Source organism: Equus caballus, chromosome 9 (genome assembly GCF_041296265.1).
Source record: "Equus caballus isolate H_3958 breed thoroughbred chromosome 9, TB-T2T, whole genome shotgun sequence".
NCBI classification, from domain to species: Eukaryota; Metazoa; Chordata; class Mammalia; order Perissodactyla; family Equidae; genus Equus; species Equus caballus.
The window spans coordinates 35,943,901-35,966,737 of NC_091692.1; positions in this window are offsets into that span (position 1 = coordinate 35,943,901).

Genomic DNA, 22,837 nt, shown 5'->3' on the forward strand with positions numbered 1-22,837 from the left:
GTACATTATTAAAATAAAAGTCAACAAAATGTGGACTTCACAAATATAGTTAGTAGTATTTAATGCTATCCTCATTTTATAAAAAATGAAACTAAACCTCAAAGAACTTTAGTGACTTTCTTAAGAGTGCACGTCTATCGATAGCTAGAGCAGAGCTGGGATTCTGATAAAGTTCTGACTCCAAAGTCGATGCCCTTTTCATTCCTGGTTTCCGTTACAACGCTCGTCCTGATGGTGAATGCTGAAGCTGCTGCAGCGATACTTTCCAGTCTGAAGCTTTTACTTTCGGCGGTAATTGTTACGCAGAGAGAGGGGTAATTACTGCCGAGATGGAGATTCTTAGTTCTTTCCATCCTGCACACTTATTTACCCCATCTCTTACACATGTCTGAAGCTTTGAGGAAAGAAAAACCCTGGTCTTTAATTTCTGAACTTGGAGTGTCTGCTGCTTTTTCTTCTCAGTTGGTCCCAGCTATGCCTCCTAATATAAAGTGACACTATATAGCATTCTTTTAATATTTGTTTCACTCTCTGTGGTAGGCAGCCTCTAAGACACCTCTCAATGATCCCCTCCTGGTGTTCATGCCCTTGTTTTTTATAATCCCCTTGCCTTTTGTTGAGACTGGGTTTATTGACTAGCTTCCAATGAATAAAATAAGACAGAAGTGCTGGGATATCACTTCTGAGATTATGTTTTAGAAAGACTAGGTTCCATCTTCAGCACTTTCTCTTGCTCTCTTGCTCCCTCTGAGGAAAGCCAGCTGCCATACGGAGAGGTGCCCTTTAGCAAGGCTCACACTGCCGCTAACTGAGATCAGCCTCTGGCCAAGAACCTTGGAGGAAGTGAGGCCCTCAGTTCGATAGCCACAAAGAACTGAATCCTGTCAATAGTGAGCTTGAAAGCAAATCATTCCCAGTTGAGTATTCAGATGACACTGCAGTCCTGGCCATCACCTTAATTGCCACTCTGCCAGAGACCTTGAGGCAGAGGAACCCACCTAACGTATGCCCAGATTCCTCACCCATGGAAAATGAGATAACAAGTGTTTACTGTTTTAAGCCACTAAATTTTGGGATAATTTGTTATGCAGCAATAAGAAACTAATACGCTGTCCTTGGTTACTGTTATTGTACACTAGCTAATGTTACAAACGTTAGGTAATCATTATTATACATCATACTGGGGGCCAACTTGCTCTAACTATACTCAGTTAGTGGTCTGTTTGCAACAGCAGTTAGATAATGAATTACTAAAGCCCACCCTATAGATAGCATCTCTGATGCATGGGTCCCCATGGTAATGGGTGGGATGCTTAAGTTTTTCAGGAACTGAGAGTCAACTCCTTGTCCAATTCAGGACAGTTGAGACCAACAACTCATCAACTGAGCTTGAGCAGATGACCTATAAGTGACCTCCTGATGTCAGAGAGTTAAAAATTCCACCCTCAGATCATGGTAATGCCACCATTTTGTGTGTCCTATGAAAAGCCATGAAGCTTGACTACACTTGAGCAGATCATCAATTACCTCACTTCTCCTTACCTCCCATCATCTATTGCCACACTTCAGACCACCCTACCCCTTTACTCCACAAATATCCCTAATCTCCATTTTGGGAGGAGGTGGATTTGAGATTGGTTCTTTTGTCTCCTCACCTGGCTGCCTTGTAAATTAAACTCTTTCTCTGCTGTAAACTTCTTGTCTCAGTGATTGACATAATCGTGCAGCAGGCAAAAGAAACCTGCCTCAGTAACGTACATTTTTCCACAAATGTCCAATCCAGTTTCACTTGTATGTTGGTAAACCTCTATTGACACATGTTTACCATTTTATTATGGCAGACTAGATAATGGCGAATTTAAATATTACCCCTCAGCCAACAGAATCAAAAGTAACAACTAGGAAAACATTCACCAAATTAGTTCTACTTTACAAATTGTAAAGGGTTTCTCAGGAAACGCTTAAATCTTAGTAACAAAATACATAAATATTGTCTTCACATTTTGTAAACAAACCTTGCACAGCCAGTAGTAGCCCTACCATCTTTCTATCTATCGTTCTTTGAAGAGCATATTATAATAAATGAGAGGAAGTCAGATTTTGTGTAACTTGAGAAAAAAATGCTCAGTTTTTCCTTATTCTCAATAATATATAAAGCAACAAGCCTCATGACAACCATGAAAAAGTAGGGGTGAAAAATTACATCAAGTTTCTTGGGAGACAAAGACGAAACAGAAACAAGCAGAAAAGAAAGACAGATGAAAGAAGAAAATCACAGAAATCAAAAAAGTTGGCTAATAAATCCTTGAACAGTGTGGAAACGTAATTGCAGAAAGAAGCAACTCAGAAGCTGTCTGAAGGGCCAGACCCAGTGACCCAGTGGTTAAATTTGGCACACTCTGCTCGGACGGCCCAGGTTGAGTTCACGGGCACGGACCCATACCACTTGTCCATCACTGGCTGTGGCAGTGGCTCACACACAAAAAGAGGAAGATTGGCAACAGATGTTAGCTCAGGGTGAATTGTCCTCAGGAAAAAAAAGAGCAATATCTGGAGTAGGAGAAAGAAGCAGTCATGGAACAGCTATGGAAGCAAAGTCTGTTCTTTGTGGGGTGTCAGCACCAGACAGGGACAATGTGAAAGGCTCAAGAGCCCGGGAGAGGCAGTAAAGGCCAAGGTGAATATAGATCTCCTCAATCCCAATTCCCAATATCCCTATACCCTATATTCCCTATACCCAATGAGTATAGAGCTCCTCATCGTTTTCCCACCCCTGTTTACTCAGCTTATCAGTGTACAGTGAAGAAGATGATGGATTTGGAGCCAGAGACATCTACGTCCAACAACTTGTTCACTTTGTGACCTTAAAAAAAGGCATTTAATCTCTTTTAATTTCCATTTCCTCACTAGTGAAATGGGAGTAATTTTAGGATTTATGCTTAAATACATTTAACATAGTATCTGGCACATCAAATGTATACAGTAAATGGTTGCAATTATTCTGATTAAACCCTAAGAGAAGACTATTCTTTGTACTTGTAGGCAAATAATTCTTATAGGAATTTTGTCTTTTCCTCTTGGCTCTGGCTGCTAGGAAACTCAAAGCCAAATCTTTAGCACATCTCTAGTAAATATTTGTTATATAATGTGTATCCTAACTTCACCCCTCAACTCACCTTGTTTTCTTATTTCTCCCTCGTCATATTTTATACTTATTTGCTTCCTTATCATGGTATTTAATATATCTCTGTAAGCTACCACAAGTTTTCTCTTTTTTTTTTTAGAAAGAGGGACAGTATTAAAAGATTATAAACAAGCTATTTATAGGCTTTTGATGTCTGTATAACCACTGGATAACTGAGTTCTGGTATATGCCATTTTCTAATCCCCTCCTAAGACAAAATGTCCTAACACGTGCTCTAGTGGAAGACGACCTAAGCTGTTCCTCAAACAAAAGTGGTTAAGCTGCAACACGTAAACCACTTCCTGCCAACCACAGCTAATATAGATAGATTCAAGGGCATCCATTCTGTAGACTAACGAGCAGCCTGTGTGGAGGTCTGTTGCAACAAACACCTTTGCCAAACATGAACATCAATCAATATTCTGTTGTATGTATACCACATTTTCTTTATTCATTTGTCAATGAACACTTAGGTTGTTTCAATATCTTCGCTACTAAGAATAACACTGCAGTGAACATAAAAGTGCAGACATCTCTTCAAGATGATGATTTTATTTCCTTTGGATATGTATCCAGAGTGGGATTGCTGGATCATATGGTAGTTCTATTTTTAATCTGTTTTATTTCCTTTGCTGGATTTGAAGAAGCAAGCTTCCAGGTTGCAAGTTTCACTTGGAGAGGGCCATGTGACAAGGAACTGTTTGATGCTACAATGGTGGATACATGTCATTATATGTTTGTCCAAACATGTAGAATGTACAACATCAAGGCTGAACCCTAATGTAAACTATGGACTTTGGGTGATTATGATGTGTCAGTGTAGGTTCAACAGTTATAAAAATGTACTACTCTGGTGGGAGATGTTGATAATAGGAAAAGCTATGCATGTTTCAGGGCAGGGAATGTATGGGAAATCACTCAATTTTGCTGTGAACCTAGACTGCTGTAAAAATTGTCTATTTTTTAAAAAATCCTCCAGTTTTGAGGCTACCCCAGTGGTGCAGCAATTAAGTTTGCACGTTCCACTTCAGCAGCCAGAGGTTTTCCAGTTCGGATCCCGGGTGCAGACCTATGCACTGCTTGTCAAACCATGCTGTGGCAGGAGTCCCACATATAAAGTAGAGGAAGATGGGCACTGATGTTAGCTCAGGGCCAGTCTTCCTCAAAAACAATAAATCCTCCAGTTTTACTCAACTAACGTTCTTGCAATGGCCTGGAAGGCTCTACAAGATCAATTCTCATGCCTGCCCACTTACTTCACATTCTCATCTCTTACTCCTCTCCTCTTTGCTCTTTTATATTCAACTCACAGGCTTCTTCACTATCCCTCAAATAATGCAGATTCACAGCCACTCCAGGTCTTTTCACTGGTGATTACTTCTCCTTGGACCTCTTTCCTCCCAGTACATATCAGCTGATTATCAGCCCTGCCTACTTCTTGCGCTCTCCTGGCGGTACCTCTGGCCAAAGCCCATAGATGTTCATCTATTCTCAGTCAGGCTGATCAGATCCTATCACTTGGGTTTTCGACAGGGATTATCACTGGCTATGCTCCACTAAGGACAAACTCCTGAGGGAGGGTCTGTACACTTCTACTGCCCATTCCAACCATCCTCAGATGTAATGGGTCTTTTCTGAGATGTCCAAGCATGACAAAGCTGTTGGGGGAGAATAGATTCGTTCTTGACCACCTACTGAGAGCTGATGATTCAAGCCCAGAATCCTGCAAATAAGCATTTTCACCACAAAGCCAAGATTAAAATGTACGGCACTCTCAATTCTCCTTCTCCCATTTGATTGAATGTTGATTGATTTTCACAGTGTTAAGTCCGAATTCAGTGGGTCCATTCTTTCTCTTACTCATATTGAGCAGCTGAAGTATTCTTAAATCTAAATAAAGAAGAGCTGATGAAACCCAAGATAATACAGATGGAATTTGTTGTTACTCTCTTGGTCTTTTTCTTACTATGTAAGGGGATTCTTAGGAATATTGGTAACTTTTGAAGTTTTCAAGTCCTTAGCTGGGTAGAACGGATAACCACTGAAATAACATGTATGCTAAAAGTAAGGGGGATAACTCAGGGTTACATAGAACTCATTGAGAGGGAGAGTCTGACATAAAGTCATAAATTTCCTAGATATCTAAATTCCTTTTTCTTTTTCAAAGAAAAGGATAAAAACATTAATTATTTTGTTAATAATTCTACTATAATAATTTGTTCATAACTTTATCACGTTAGCACATCTACTTTTAGATTCTTTCTTTTTTTTTGATGAGGAAGATTAACCCTAAGCTAACATCTGTTGCCAATCCTCCTCTTTTTTTCCTTGAGGAATATTAGCCCTGAGCTAACATCTGTGCCAGTCTTCTTCCACTTTATATGTGGGTCGCTGCCACAGCATGGCTGATGAGTGGTGTGGACCCATGCCTGGGAACCAAACTGGTGAACCTGGGCCACTGAAGCGAAGCACATTGAACTTAACCACTACCCCACGGGGACAGCCCCTACTTTTAGTTTCCTGTATGCCTTAAATAAACATATTTTCTTATCATTGCTTTCATAGTTTACATATTATTTACTACTTTCCGTACAAATATTATTTCCACTCAGTCTTCATAATTATAATTTTAAAGGCTTTAAGATATTTATCACATTATCAAGCCATTCTCTTAATTTTGGACATTTGTCAGCTGCTTCCAATATTTACTATTTTTGACAAGTATAGAGGAGCATACTTTTGCTTATGCTGAACCATTGCAATAGGATATGTTTCCAGGAACAGAATAGCTGGATCAGATGATATGACCTATATAGCTCTTCCTACATAATTGCAATTAGATATTAAAATTTTAATTATATGTTTGCTACAAACAGCTGCAATATTAGTGTCTGTGCCAACACATGGTCATCAATAAAATACTTCAATGGACTTGACAACATATGATCATACATCCTTTTAGTCAAAGTAAGATTTTTCTCACTTTTCTTACAGATCCATGAATTCTCAAGTTTCTGAGTATGTCATAAAGAAGAAATAGTTTAAATTTTTAACTTTTATGTGACTAATAAAGTATATCCAAATATTTATAATAAATAAAGCTTTGATACTGCCCTCGTTTAAATTAAGCTGAAGGACTCTGTAGTTGGAGACCTTAGTTTAGAAAGTAACCTGACTGATTGAAGATGATGCTATTGAACGTTCCAACTCTCTGCATTATGTTAGGTTTTTATTGTCTTCTTTAAAATCACTTATTTTTAACCAGCAGAACATGCTTGAAATCCAGACCTGACAACAAAATTTTACATGAAGGACCTTTTTGGAGAAGCTTCATCATCACAATGCATCCTGTGGACATAGTATGTTTGTTGGCTTCTAATCACCATGGACATCAGAGTTCCTTCCATTTCCACCTGGCTGAGGGAATCAAAGAATAGTATATAAGGTCATAACAGGGAAAATCAGAGGATTGGTTGGCTGTGTTTCAGAAAAGAATATCTCCATAAAATTTTAGTCAAAAATAAAGTGTACTTCATTCCAGATGACTGTAATAACACTTCTTATACAATGCACAAGTGGTATCATTTCAGGTGCACATGAACACTTAGAGAATCCTCAGTGCTGTGTCCAGAAACACAAATAATTTCATTGTTTGTAAATTATTTTTGAATAATACAATTTTTTTTTTGAGGAAGATTAGCCCTGAGCCAATCTTACTCTTTTTGTTGAGGAAGACCGGCCCTGAGCTAACATTGTGCCCATCGTCCTCTACTTTATATGTGGGATGCCTACCACAGCATGGTTTGCCAAGCGGTATCATGTCTGCACCTGGGATCGGAATCCTTGCATCCTGGGCCACCAAAGCGGAACGTGCGCACTTAACCACTGTGCCACCGGGCCAACCCCTGAATAATAGAATTTTAAAAACAGACCTTTAGTGACTTCTGGTCACAAGATTAATTTTTCTTTAATTAGGCAAGAGTTAATCCCAGCCACTTTTGAGTAAATTAATCTTGTTCTATACTAGATAAACATTGTCTTGTTAATAGAATGTGAAGTTTATCACTTATTTAATATTTGCTCTGCAAGCATTTATTAATTCTTCCTATTTTATTAATGAATAATATTATAGGAAAGAAAATGAAGATAGGTTTTTTGCCTCAGGAAGTCCCAGTTCTGATATAAGAACAAATCACATGTGAATATGAAGGTATTAGAAAACAATTTTCAGGGGCCAGCCCCATAGCATAGAGATTAAGTTCACAAGCTCCATTTCAGTGGCCCAGGGTTCACAGGTTCAGATCTCAGGCATGGACCCACATGCCGCTCATCAAGCCATGCTGTGGCAGCATCCCACATACGAAAAAGAGGAAGATTGTCACCAATGTCAGCTCAGGGACAATTTTCCTCACTAAAAATAGAAAAGAGAAGAAAACAGTTTTCACATATGTTGGGGCCCAGGGCAAGCTGCTCCAAATATCCCACAATGTTATATTGATTATTTTGAATTAAAGTTACTTGTTTTGGTTTAAAGTAAAACTTGACCCTCCTCTTTCTGTTCCTCCTGAAAGAAGGAAATAAATCTCTCATGAAAGGTACCCTCCTCGCACCAGGAGATAGAGAGACATCCTATCACCAGAACTAAGGAAAGGGCCTAAACACGGCTCAGAAGCCTGTATAAACAAACATTATTACTTTGACTAATGTACTATCTCAAGCCTAAATTCTGCCTAAATTCCTCACAAATTACAAATTCCTAACTTTTTTTGTCTTGTCAATTCCTCACAAATTTACCGTCTCTTTGTATAAAAGGATATATATAAACTGCCTACTTTGTTCACTCTCTGAGCATCATTTTTTTTATGGTGACCTCTAGTACATATGTATTAAATTGATTTTCTCCTGTTAATCTGGTCTTATGTCAGTTTTTTTATTAGTCCAACCGTCAAAACACAAAAAGGGAAAAGGGAGGAATTTCTGTCTTCCCAACACCTACTAGCAATATCACTCAAAAATATTGAGTGTTCCCACCTAAAGTACATAACTTTAGGGGTTTAGACTTGAAGTACCTAATAGTACTCTCCCCCTTACTGGCAGATTACTGCAGGATGTACTGCTTTGTAACACTATCAAATACTTACTGCATGGCAGAGCTCTTCAGAGGAAACAATGAGTCTATTAGCATGGTAGAATAAAGACTATATCTAGTCTTTCTCCCCTGTTCCTGGCACAGAGCTTCAAACATCCTTGGAATTTCCTGCATAATAAGAGATTACTCATTACAATAGTTTAAGGATGGGGAAGGGTTGCAAGAAAGACCAGGTACATGATTCAAGGGTTGGAACTTTGGGTCAGCCCAACCTCTGGGGAAGGAAAGGGGCTGGAGATTGAGTTCAATCATACATCCAGTTACTTAACTAATCATGTCTACATAATGAAACCTTGATAAAACTCTGGATACAGAGGCTCCAGGGAGATTCCTGGCTGGTGAACGCATTGATGTGCTGGGAGGATAACATGCCTGGATTCCATGAGGAGAGGATGTGGAGGCTCTGCTCCTTCTCCCTAGAGCTTGCCCTATGTATCTCTTCATTTGACTGTTCTTACCTGTATTGTTAGTCAGAGTTCCCCAGAGAAACAGAACCAATACGATGTTTACATAGAGGGAAAGAGATTCATTATAAGAAATTGGCTCACATGGTTATGGAGGATGAGAAGTTTCAAGATCTGCAGTCAGAAATCTGGAGAGCTGGGAGAGCCAACAGTAAAAGTTCCAGTCTGAAGGCTGGCAGGTTCAAGACCCAAGAAGAGCTGATGTTTCCATTCAAGTCTGAAGACAGGAAAAGACTGATGTTCCAGCTCAAAGCAGAGAGGCAGGGGGAGTTTAATCCTACTCATGAAAGGCCTACCTTTTTGTTGTATTCAGACTTTCAACTGATTGGAAGTGGCCCACCCACTTTAGGGAGGGCAATATGCTTTACTCAGTCTAACACTTAAAATGTTGATCTTATCCACAAACACCCTCACAAACATAAATTGAATAATGTTTGACCAAATATCTGAGCACTCCATGGCCCAGTAAAGTTGATACATAAAATTAACCATCACAGTATTCTGTATAATAAAACTGTAATTGTAAGTATAAGACCTTCAGTGAGTTTTGTGAGTAGTTCTAATGAATTATTGAACCTTAGGGGATTGTGGGAACCCTTGAATTTACAGCTGGTTGGTTAGAAGTGCAGGGGTGGTCCCAAGACATGTAGCTGGCATCTGAAATGGGGGCAGTCTTCCCTGTGAGATCTGTACTAACTCTGGGTAGTTAGTGTCAGAACTGAATTGAATTATGGGACACCCATTTGGTGCATAGAGTTGGTGTTTGAACACTAGTAGGCTGTGCTAAAAAGGCAACCATACTTTGTATATGGTCATAGCCACTTGTCAAAAGACAGCATGGTTAGTGCTGTTCATACCTTGGTGTTTTCAGCTTCATGGTAGATTTTCACTGATTTTCCATGGAGTCATCTCCCGCAGCAACAATGGCCATATACTAAGAAGAGTGCAACATGATATTGCCTTGCAATACGGTGTTGCCAGGGTAGTATTGTAAGCAAGATTCTTCAGTGCATCAGAAGTACAAGAAATGATATTCCAAAATCTCATATAAGCATTTGTTATTGTCAAAATGTCTAGACCTTTATAGCCTCTTTGTAAGTCTGGTTGCATTTATGAGTATTTAATTTAACTATTTAAAGTATTTAAGTATTACAATGACTCTATTATGGCAAGACTAGTTATATCACCAAAGAAAACACAGTGTATGTCCCGTTAAACTATTTATTTTATTTTATTTTTGAACAGGTAATATTTCCAATGTTCATAAACAAACCATCAGAAAGTATACAGTAGAGTCTTCCATCTCTGCACCATCTGCCCTAACAACTCCCCAGTTAACCACTTTTATTAGGTTCTTACCTATTTTTTCAGAATTTCTTTTTGTATTCCAGCAAATCATAGTATAGATTCTTACTCTTCCCCAGCCTTTTTTACACAAAAGAGGGATAACTGAATATGTTATTTTAGACTTTCCTTTTTCTATTTAACAATATTTCCTAGAGATCTTTCCATGTTAGTACATTTAGAGCTACTGCATTCTTTTTTGTAGCTACATAGTATTCCTTTGTATGGATATATATGATTAATTTAATCAGTCTCTATTAATCTGTATTTAGGTTGTTTCTAATTTTTTTGAAATCGCAAGCAATATACAATAACCTTGTATATAACACATTTCATAATGTCTGTCAATGTCTAGACTGAGAATTGCTCTGTGCAAACATTCACAGTGACACATTATGGTAAGTTAGACTATGGCAAATATTGACAACTAATATCATTTCCTTCAAATTGCAAGACAAGCAGATAGTAACATTTTTTTTTTTTAAGATTGGCACCTGAGCTAACATGTGTTGCCAATCTTCTTTTTTCTTCTTGTTCTCCCCAAAGCTCCCCAGTACATAGTTGTGTAGTCTAGCTGCAGGTCTTTCTAGTGCTATGTGGGATGCCACCTCAGCATGACTTGATGAGCAGTGCTAGGTCTGCAACCAGGATCCGAACCCACAAAACCCTGGGCCACCGAAGCAGAGTGCATGAACTTAACCACTTGGTCACAGGGCTGGACCTGATAGTAACATATTTTAAGGAAGAGGAAAGTGAGATTCTGAGAAGTCAAAGTGTCTTCCCAGGTTGTTCAGCAGTGCTATAGCCCATTCACCATCTCCTGACTCCAATGTCTGAGTCCCTTGTTATGTGAGACTGTTTCCATCTGTGTCCAATCATTCAGAAACCCTTTCCATTCAAGCTTGGAAGCCTTATCAAGTCTAGTGAGGCAAAGATTATGTTTTCAGAATCTAATTATACAGGAAATCTTGGCTATATCTTCATGTTCCAAAGTTTGCAACTTCCGCTCTTTTCAAATACTCTCTTCCATAAAATTTCATTTCCTCTCTATTTTCAAACCTTCTGTTAAACTAGTGATAGTGGTTGCCCTATAGGAAGAACACTCTGGGAAATGAATATAGAAAAGAAAACTTTTGTTTTGTTGTGTATTCTTTGGTATTGTGTGAAATTTTAAACCAACTATTAACTTGTTCATTTAAAAAATAATTTTAGTAGGCAAATAAAACTGCTCCAAAAATGTTTTCTTTAAACTATAGTTCCCCAGGAAATATTTCCAAGTGATCTCACATGGCCTCTTCCAAACTCTCCCCTACTGTTTGCCATCTGTGTACGTGCAGTTTGTTTATGTTATCCAGCGGTATATGAAAACTCCTTTTGGGATCCTACCTTTTTGGCCCCCAAACTCTTTTGATTTGAAAGGCAGCCATGTAAAAAGAAAAAGTTCTAAATTAACCTAAAAAGCAAAGTACAAAAATGTAGTACATAGTATGAATATAAATATTTCAAAACAATTATGCATACATTAAGGAAATACATTTAAAGTGTTTGGTTCTTTTTAAAAAAATGGTTATTTTTGATTACTATAACTGTTGAGTGATCTTTAATCTCTTTTTGCTTTTCTAAATTTTAAATAGTATGGTTGTATATTGGTTTCCTAGGCCTTCCATAACACATTATCACAAACTTGGTGGCTTAAAACAACAGAAATTTATTATCTCACAGTTCTGAATCCTAGAAGTCCAAAATCAAGGTGTCTGCAAGGTTGTTTCCTTTTTGGAGGCTCTAAAAAAGAATCTGTTCTAAGCCTCTCTGCTAGCTTCTGGTTGCCAGCAGTCCTTGGCTTATAGACACATCACTCCACATCACTCTGCTTCCATCATCTCATAGTATTCTGCCTGTGTCTCTATGTCCAAATTACTCTCTTCTTATAAGGACACTAAGTGCTGGATTAAGGACCCACTCTAGCCCAATATAAATGCATTTTTTTAATTGAGGTTATGATAGTTTACAACCTTGTGAAATTTCAGTTGTACATTAGTATTTGTCAGTCACCATATAGGAGCGCCCCTTGACCCTTTGTGCCCACCCCCGACTCCCCTTCCCCCTGGTAACCACTAAATAGTGTAACTACATCTTAACTTGATTATCTCTTCAAAAATCTATCTCAAATAAGGTCACATTCACAGATATCAGGAGTTAGAACTTGGACTACAATTTTAGGGGACACTATCTAACCCACAACAGCATGTATTAATTATTTTATGACTTTTTTTGTGTGTGTGAGGAATATTTGGCCCTGAGCTAACATCCTCTGCCAATCTTTCTTTTCGCTTGAGGAAGATTGTCACTGAGCTAACATCTGTGCCAGTCTTCCTCTATTTTATGTGGGATGCTGCCACAGGGTGGCTTGACAAGTGGTGCTAGGTGTGGACCTGGGATCTGAACCTGTGAACTCTGGGCCACCGAAGCAGAGCATGCAAACTTAACCACTATGCCACTGGGCCTGCCCCAATGACCTTTTTCTTAATGCAAAACTAAGAAGTTAATGGTAGAAAGCTTAAGAATAAAGCAAATTGTGTAAAATACATGTGGAAGGATACATAAGAATATGGTAACACTTCTTGCCTCTTAAGAAGGGAGCTGGAAGGATAAGAATAGGAGAAACAGTTTCCACTGTGTGCCAATTTAGATCCTTTGTGCATTGCACAATGTAAGTACATTCCCTATTCAAAAACAAATTTTAAAGTTTTAAAAATCTAGAATCTAGTCACATTAGTTGCCCTTGGCTTGGCTTGCAGTCATTACTGCCCTCCTGCTAGCCACTGAGCTCCAAGTTGATTCTAGTCTCCATCACCTGGAGAAGCCCTTCCCCAAACCCATTACCATGTCATCCTCTCTGTTTTGATGTCATCAATTTATTTTAAAACACTACAACATAGAGAGCTATTTTGTTTAAGATAAACTTTAGAAGAGTTATATGGAATTCACACTTCCTAACATTTTATCAGAAAGGCCAATCTACTTAGGCTGACACTATAAGCCTTTGGGTGTCCATATCTCTTTCAACATCAGAAACTTTACCAATTAGCACAATGAATATCAGAAATGAGCTTTCATTAGTGAAATTAGTGACTTAATTAGTACAAGTGTTAGAAATGGGATTTTATTGGTGAAATTAGTTGAATTTAAGATATAGGGATAGGCTAAAATAATTTAGAAGCATTCTGCACCCTTGCATACCTAGGACACTAAAATTTACCAAACTCTTCCCATTCATCTTTTAGGATGGTCATAAAGCACAGTGATAAAATGACTCTAGATCCAGCCATGATTCCAGAGGATATTACCTGAATCCTGGATCTGTCTCTAGGTCACTCTGTTGGCCTAGGTGTGGTCCAATCACCTAAAGAAATGAAAAGCTAGGACACCTTTGAGCTTAGGAGCATTACATAAATTGTGTTTGTGCCTACTTGCTAACAGAAGTTTGTCCTATAAATTTGTGGGGGTGGGCTGAGGAAGATTTGCCCTGAGCCAACACCTATGCCAGTCATTCTTCCTTTTTATATGTGGGACTCTGCCACAGAATGGCAAACAAACCCCGGGCCACTGAAGCAGAGCATGTTAACTTAACCATGATGCCACTGGTCCAGCCCCGGTCCTATAAATTTTATGTGTCTACAGAATTCATCAAGATATCTTCTTTCATTGTAAAAACTTATCTGGAGCAAGGTTGGAAAGAGAAGGCATTTTTAGAAGCTACCAATATCAACCCAAAGAAACCTAGTAATTGTGAATGACCAAATTGCCTTAAGTCAGTTCACAGCATTCTCCATTTCTGGGAATTTAAAGAGCCATACACAAGTCCAGGCAAGATGCATGCTCAGAAAATCTTGACAAGACCTTAAGCTTTCAATTGTGGCTGATCCCTAGGCTCAGAGCAAGCCTAGCTGAGTGGTGAATGATCGCCCCACCAGAAAGCCAATCTGAAAAGCCTGAGAGTGGTGTTTGTTTTCTTTTCTTTTTTTTTTTTTTACAGGTTTTTTATTTGTTTGTTTCAGCTCCTGCCATTCAAGGAAATCTCTGTCAAAATATTAGCTGAACATGAACTAAAGGAATAGAGACTTCAGTGATCACACACAGCAAGAAACAGCCTTTGCAAAACTCATTTGGAAAAGTCTCAAAACAAATGGACAACTACAGTCTTCTACAATTAAAAAATAATTGCAAAACCTGGGGAAGGGGGGGAATCTGATGTCCAGAGTTACCACATTATGATAATCAAATGCCCAATTTTCAGAGAAAGAAAAAACAAAAGGCATACAAAGACACAGAAAAGCATGATTCAATCAAAGGAAAAACATAAATTGATAGAAACCATCGCTGAGGAAGCACAGACATTGAACTTACTAGACAAAGACTTTAAAGCAATTGTCTTAAATTTGTTCAAAGAGGGAAGAGAAAACGTGGACAAAGAACTAAAGGAAACCAGGGAAATGCTGTGTTCTCCTCAGATTCATATATTGAAGACCTAACACCCATGTGGCTGTATTTGGAGTAGGGTGTAATTAAGGTTAAATGAGGTCATAAGGGTGGGTCCCTCATCTGATAGGATTAGTGTCCTTATGGGAAGAGATACCAGAGAGCTTGCTCTCTTTCTCTATCCATGCTCACGCACCAAAGAAAGGCCATGTGAGGAGTTAGCAAGAAGGTAGCCATTTGCAACCCAGGAAGAGAGATCTCATTAGAAAGTGACTCTGTGGGCCAGCCCAGTGGTGCAGCAGTTAAATGCGCATGTTCCGCTTCAGCAGCCCAGAGTTCACTGGTTCAGATCCTGGGTGTGCACATGGCACCGCTTGGCAAGCCATGCTGTGGCAGGCGTCCCATATATAAAGTAAGGGAAGATGGGCATGGATGTTAGCTCAGGGCCAGTCTTCCTCAGAAAAAAGAGGAGGATTGGCAGCAGTTAGCTCAGGGCTAATCTTCCCCCCCCCAAAAAAAGTAGAAAGCGACTCTGCTGGACCTTGACCTAGGACTTCTAGCCTTCAGAACTTTGAGAAAATAAATTTCTGTTGTTTAAGCCATGCAGTTTATGGTATTTTGTTATTACAGCCCAAATTGACTAATACAGACACCATCAAGTGGATAAACATGTGCACTTTGGGAGTCCCAGAAGAAGAGACAGAGAAAGGAGCAGAAAGAATATTTGAAGAAATGGTGGGCAAAAACTTCCCAAATTTGATGAAAGATATGAATATACAAATCCAACAAGGTGAATGAACTCCAAATAGGATAAACCCAAGGAGAACAACACTACCACACATTATAATCAAACTGTCAAAATGCATCAATAAAGAGAGAATCTTGAAAGCACCTCATCACCTAAAAGGATCCTCAATAAGAATATCAGCTAATATCTCATCAGAAACCTTGGAGGTTAGAAGGCATGAGATGGTATATTTGAAGTGCTGAAAGAAAAAACTGTCAATCACGAATTCTATATCAAAAAAAAAATTCTATATCCATAAAGCTATCCTTCAAAAATGAGGGAGAAATTAAGACATTTCCAAATAAACAAAACTTCTAGTGGAAGATTGTTGCCACTAGACCGGCCCTACAAGAACTATTAAAGAGAGTCCTTCAGGCTGAAATGAAAGATGTTAGACAGTATTTAGAAGCTGTATGAAGATATAAAGATATCTGGTAAAGGTAACTGCATAACTACATGGGCAAATATAAAAGCCAGTAATACTGAGATTTTGGTTTGTAACTCCACTTTTTATTTTCTACAGGATTTGAAAGAAAAATGCATAAAATAATTATGAATCTATGTTATTGGACATACAATGTATAAAGATACAATTTGTGACATCTGTAATATAAAGGAAGGAAGGGAGATGTGTAGGAATAGTTTCTGTATGCATGTGATTGAAGTTAAATTGGTATCAATTCAAAGTAGATTGTTATAACTTTAGGATGGTATGTATAATCCCCATGACAACAAAAAAGAAAATATCTATATAATATACACACAAGGAAATGGGAAGAGAATCAAAACATGCCACTACAAAAAATCAGCTAGGCACAAAAGGAAGTAGATATAGAGGAAACGACAGAAAAACTATAACACATAAGAAAATAAAAAGCACATGGCAGAACTAATTTCTTCCTCATCAGGAATTAATTTCAATTTAAATGGGTTAAACTATCCAATCAAATGGCAGAGATTGGAAGAATGGATGTTTTGGGGGTTTTTTGTTTTGTTTTTTGTAAGGACTGCCTCGTGGAGCCCATTCAGCCCATGGTCAATGAGCAAAAGAAATGAATACAATTGTTTTAAGCCATGTTTGGGGGTAACTTTTTTGTTGTTGTTGAGTTCATACTAGTTTACATCATTGTGAAATTTCAGTTGTACATTACTTCTTCTATGTCACCATATACTGCCTCCCTTCAACCCCTGTGCTCACCCCCCAAGCCTCTTCCCCTGGTAACCACTAGACTGTTTTCTTAGTCCATGTGTTTGTTTATATTCCACATATGAGTGAAATCATATGGCATTTGTCATTCTCAGTCTGACTTATTTCACTTAGCGTAACACCCTCCAGGTCCATCTGTGTTGTTGCAAATGAGATGATTTTGCCTTTTTTTATGGCTGAGTAGTATTTGTTGTATATATATATATACCACATCTTCTTTATCCAGTCATCAGTCGATGGGCACTCAGATTATTTCCATGTCTTGGCTGTTGTGAATAGTGCTGCAATGAACATAGAGTACATGTGTTAGTTTGGATTGTTGATTTCAAGTTGTTTGGGTAGATACCCAGTAGTGGGATAGCTGGGTCATATGGTAGTTCTATTTCTAGTTTTTTGAGGAATCTCCATACTGTTTTCTATAGTGGCTGCACCAGTTTGCATTCCCATCAGCAGTGTATGAGGGTTCCCTTTTCTCCACATCCTCTCCAACATCTGTTATTTTTAGTCTTAGTGATAGCCGTTTTAACGGGTGTTAGGTGGTATCTTAATGTAGTTTTGATTTGCATTTCCCTGATCATTAGTGATGCTGAACATCTTTTCATGTGCCTATTGGCCATCTGTATATCTTCTTTGGAAAAATGTCTGTTCATATCCTCTGCCCATTTTTTGATCCAGCTGTTTGTTTTTTTGTTGTTCAGTTGTGTGAGTTCTTTATGTATTATGGAGATTAACCCCTTGTCGGATATATGATTTGCAAGAATTTTCTCCCAGTTGATGGGATGTCTTTTTGTTTTGATCCTAATTTGTTTTGCCTTGCAGAAGCTGTTTGGTCTGATGAAGTCCCACTTGTTTATTTTTTCTTTTGTTTCCCTTGTCTGAGAAGACATGGTATTCGAAAAGATCCTTTTAAGTTTGATGTCAAAGAGTGTATTACCTATATTATCTTCCAGGAGTTTCATGGTTTCATGACTTATCTTCAAGTCTTTGATCCATTTTGAGTTTGTTTCTGTGTATGGGGTGAGATAATGGTCTACTTCCATTCTTTTGCAAGTGGTTGCCCAGATTTCCCAACACCATCTATTGAGGAGACTATCTTTTCTCCATTGTATGTTCTTGGCATCTTTGTTGAAGATTAGCTCTCTGTAGATGTGTGGTTTTATTTCTGGGCTTTCGGTTTCATTGATTTGTGTGCCTCTTTTTGTACCAGTACCGTGTTGCTTTAATTACTATGGCTTTGTAGTACATTTTGAAGTCAGGGATTGTGATGCCTCCAGCTTTGTTCTTTTTGCTCAGGATTGCTTTAGCAATTTGGCATCTTTAGTTGCCCCATATGAATTTTAGGATTCTTTGTTCTATTTACATGAGGAATGTCATTGGGATTCTGATTGGGATTGTGTTGAATCTGTAGATTGTTTTGGGTGGTATGGACATTTTAATTCTGTTTATTCTTCCAATCCATGTGCATGGAATCTCTTTCCACCTCTTTATGTCATCATCTATTTCTTTCAGTAACGTCTTATACTTTTCATTGTATAAGTCCTTCACCTACTTGGTTAAATTTATTTCAAGATATTTTATTCTTTTTGTTGCAATTGTAAATGGAATTGTATTCTCGAGTTCTCTTTCTGTAAGTTCGTTATTAGAGTACAGAAATGCAACTGATTTTTTGTAAGTTGATTTTGTACCCCGCAACTTTACTGTAACTATGAATTCTAATAGTTTTCTGATGGATTCTTTAGGGTTTTCTATATATAAGGTCATGTCGTCTGCAAACAGCGAGAGTTTCACTTCTTCTCTCCCTATTTGGATTCCTTTCATTCCTTTCTCTTGCCTAATTGCTCTGGCCAAAACCTCCAGTACTGTGTTGAATAAGAGTGGTGATAGTGGGCGTCATCGTCTTGTTCCTTTTCTCAGAGGGATGGAGTTCAGTTTTTCTCCATTAAGTATTATGTTGGCTGTGGGTTTGTCTTATATGGCCTTTATTTTGTTGAGGTAATTTCCTTCTATCCCCATTTTTGTTAGGAGTTTTTATCATAAATTGCTGTTGGATCTTGTGAAATACTTTCTCTGCATTGTTGAGATGATCATGTGGTTTTATTACTCATTTTGGTAATTGATTGATTTGCAGATGTTGAACCATCCCTGTGTCCCTGGTATAAATCCCACTTGATCATGATGTATGATCTTTTTGATGTATTGCTGTATTCGGGTTGCCAATATTTTGTTGAGGATTTTTGCATCTGTGTTCATCAGCAATATTGGGCTGTAGTTTTCCTTTTTTGTGTTGTCTTCTTCAGGCTTTGGTATCAGAGTGATTTTGGCCTCATAGAATGTGTTAGCAAGCATTCCATCTTCCCTAATTTTTTGGAATAGCTTGAGAAGGATAGGTCTTAAATCCTGTCTGAAAGTTTGGTAGAACTCTTCAGGAGAGCCATCTGGTCCTGGGCTTTTATTTTGGGGGATGCTTTTTGATTACTGTTTCAATCTCTTTACTAGTGATTGGTCTATTCAGATTTTCCATTTCTTCTTGATTCAACTTTGGGAGGTTGTAGGAGTCTAAGAATTTATCCATTTCCTCTAGATTGTCCATTTTGTTGGCATATAGCTTTTCATAATATTCTCTTATAATCCTTTGTATTTCTGTGGTATCTGTTGTTATTTCTCCTCTTTCATTTCTGATTTTATTTATCTGAGCTTTCTCTCTTTTTTTCTTTGTAAGTCTGGCTAGGGGTTTGTCAATTTTATTTATCTTCTCAAAGAACCAGCTCTTTGTTTCATTGATCCTGTCTGCTGTCTTTCTTGCTTCAATTGCATTTATTTCTGCTCTGATTTTTATTGTTTCTCTCCTTCTGCTGGTTTTGGGCTTTGTTTGCTCTTCTTTTTCTCATTCAGTTAGACATAGTTTGAGATTGCTTATTTGTGATTTTCCCTGTTTGTTAAGGTGAGCCTGTATTGCGATGGATTTCTCTCTTAGTATCATTTTTGCTGCATCCCATATGAGTTGGTGTGGTATGTTTTCATTTTCATTTGTCTCCAGATATTTCTTTATTTCTCCTTTAATTTCTGAAATGATCCATTGGTAGTTCAATAGCATGTTGTTTAGTCTCCACATCTTTGTCCCTTTCTCAGCTTTTTTCTTGTAGTTAACTTCTAGCTTCATAGCATTGTGATTGGAAAAGATGCTTGTCATTATTTCAATCTTCTTAAATTTATTGAGGCTTACCTTTTTTCCCAACATATGGTTTATCCTTGAGAATGTTGCGTGTGCACTTGAGAAGACTGTGTATTCTGCTGCCTTTGAATGGAGTGTTCTATGTATGTCTAGTAAATCCAACTGGTCTAGCTTTTATTTAATTCCACTGTTTCCTTGTTGATTTTCTGTCTGGATGATCTATCCATTGATGTGGGTGGAGTGTTGAGGTCCCCTACTATTATTGTGTTATTATTAATATCTCCTTTTAGGTTTGTTAATAGTGGCTTTACGTACTTTAGTGCTCCTGTGTTGGGTGCATAGATATTTATAAGTGTTATGTCTTCTTGGTGGAGTGTCCCTTTGATCATTATATACTGCCCCTCTTTGTCTCTCTCTTTACCTGTCTTATCTTGAAGTCTACTTTGTCTGATATAAGTATTGTGACACCTGCTTTCTTTTGTTTGCCATTAGCTTGAAGTATCCTCTTCCTTCCCTTCACTCTGAGCCTGTGTTTGTTGTTGGAGCTGAGATATGTTTCCTGAAGGCAGCATTTTGTTGGGTCTTGTTCTTTAATCTATCTCGCCATTCTGTGTCTTTTTATTGGAGAATTTAATCCATTTACATTTAGGGTGACTATCGATATATGGAGGATTATGGTTGCCATTTTATCACTCGTTTTCCGGCTCTTCTGCATTTCCTTTGTTTCTCATCCCATGTGTTTCGGTCTTCCAATTGAGTTAAGTAGTTTTTTATGTTGTGTTTCTTTGTTTTCTCCTGATTTATTATTGTGTCTCTGTTCTGCTTTTTCTTTAGTGGTTACCATGAGCTTTGTATTCAAAATCTCATAGATAAGATATTTCATTTTCTGAGGGCCGCTTATTTCCTTAGACTAAACCAAATTCCCCTCCTAAGTTGTTTTTCTCACATCTTATTCCATCGTGTGTTGTGAGTTTGTGGTTAAAATGACAAGATTATCTCTTTTTTTGGTGTTTTCATTCCCTTTGTCTTTAATGTTTTACTTGAGTGTTTGCTAACCTGTTCTGATGGATAGCTACAATTTTCTGATTTCATCTACCTATTTATCTCATTACTCTGTGCTTTGTAACCCCTTTCTCCCTTTTTTTTTTTTTTCCAGGTATGAGAGCCTTCTTGAGGATTTCTTGTTGGGGGGTGAGCATCTTGTATCTACGAACTCCTTTAGCCTTTGTTTATCCGGGAAAGTTTTTATTTCTCCATCATACCTGAAGGATATTTTTGCTGGATAGAGCATTCTTGGATGAAAGCTTTTGTCCTTCAAAGATTTGAATATATCATTCCAGTTTCTCCTAGCCTGTAAGGTTTCTGCAGAGAAATCTGCTGACAGACTGAAAGGTGTTCCTGTGTAGGTTAGTTTCTTCTGCCTTTCTGCCCTTATTTCTTCTTTGTTGTTCACTTTTGCCAGTTTCACTACTATATGCCTTGCAGTGGGTCTTTTTACATTGACGTATTTAGGAAGTCTGATAGCCTCTTCCTCATGGATTTCCATCTCCTTCCCAAGGTTTGGAAGTCCTCTATTATTTCTTGGAACAAGATTTCTGCTCCATTTTCCTTCTCTTCTCCCTCTTAAATGCCTGTAATTCTTATGTTGCATTTCCTAATTGGGTTGGACATTTCTCAGATACTTTCTTCATTTCTCTTTACTCTTAGTTCTCTCTCCTTCTCTATCTGGAGCATTTCAACATGTCTGTCCTCGATTATGCTGATTCGCTCCTCCATGATGTCTGCTTGAGTGTTCAGGGAATCCATATTTCATTTTATCTCATCAATTGTGTCTTTCATCTCCAATATTTCTGATTGATTCTTTTTATAGTTTTGTGAAGTAGTTCCTGAACTCATTGAATTGTTTCTCTACATTCTCTTTTACCTCATTGAGTTTGTTGATGATAGCTATTTTGAATTTTCTGTCATTTAGATGACTTATTACTTATTTCTGTATCCTCAGGATTGGTTTCTGGGTACTTGTCATTTTCTCTCTAGTCTGGAGATTTAATATAATTTTTGATACTGCTAGAGAGCGTGGCTCTCTTTTTGGGCATTGTAGCAGTATTTGGTGGCAGTTACTGCCTACCACCACTGGGTGGATGTCTAGAGCCGTGTATTCTGGGTCCTCTGCATTTTCACTGGGATCCCAGGTGCTGGAGCCAGCGCTGGTTGGGTGGGGTAAGGGGTGCTTTCTTCTCCAGGTTTTTCTGCTCTCCTGGGGTTTTGGCTTGGTGAGGTCACTCCCTGTGATAACTCTAGCCTCGGTAGGGGTCTTCTCCCTAGGCTTTGAGGGACCTCAGGGATCTCTGATGTTCCTAAGAATCGGCATCATCTCCCCCTTCCTTCCTTCTCAGAGGCCTCATGCAGTCTGGGATGGCAGTCCTTTGGGGAGGGAGTGAAGTTTTCTTTTACCATATTTAGCCTCCTCTGAGAGGTGCTCCAGCCTTTCTCCCCTCAATGTATGGCTGCATGGGTCTCTCAGACATCTTTTGTGTTGTGTGGATGTCTTCTATTGGAGTGTGAATGTCTTTATTGTTGTATTGTGGAGGGGAGAGATCAATGGGAGAACTCACTCTGCCACGATGGTGACGTCATTCCTCAGAATGGAGTTTTTTAAAGAAAACTATATGCTATGGCTCTGTATAAGAGCTTCATTTTAGACCTAAAGATACAAATAAGTTGAAAAAGATATTCCATGAAAATAGTAACCAAAAGAGCTGGGATAGCTATACTACTATCAGACAAAATAGATTTTAAGTAAAAAAGTGTTATAAGAGACAATGAAGGACATAATATATTGATAAAAAGGTCAATTCACCAAGAAGATATAACAATTATAAATATATATTCACTGTCTTAGTTTATCCAGGCTGCTACAACAGTATACCATAGACTAGATGGCTTATAAACACCAGAAATTTGTTTCTCATGGTTCTGGAGGCTGGGAAGTCTAAGATCAGAATGCTGGCAGATTTGGTGTCTGATGAAGCCCTGCTTCCTGGTTTATAT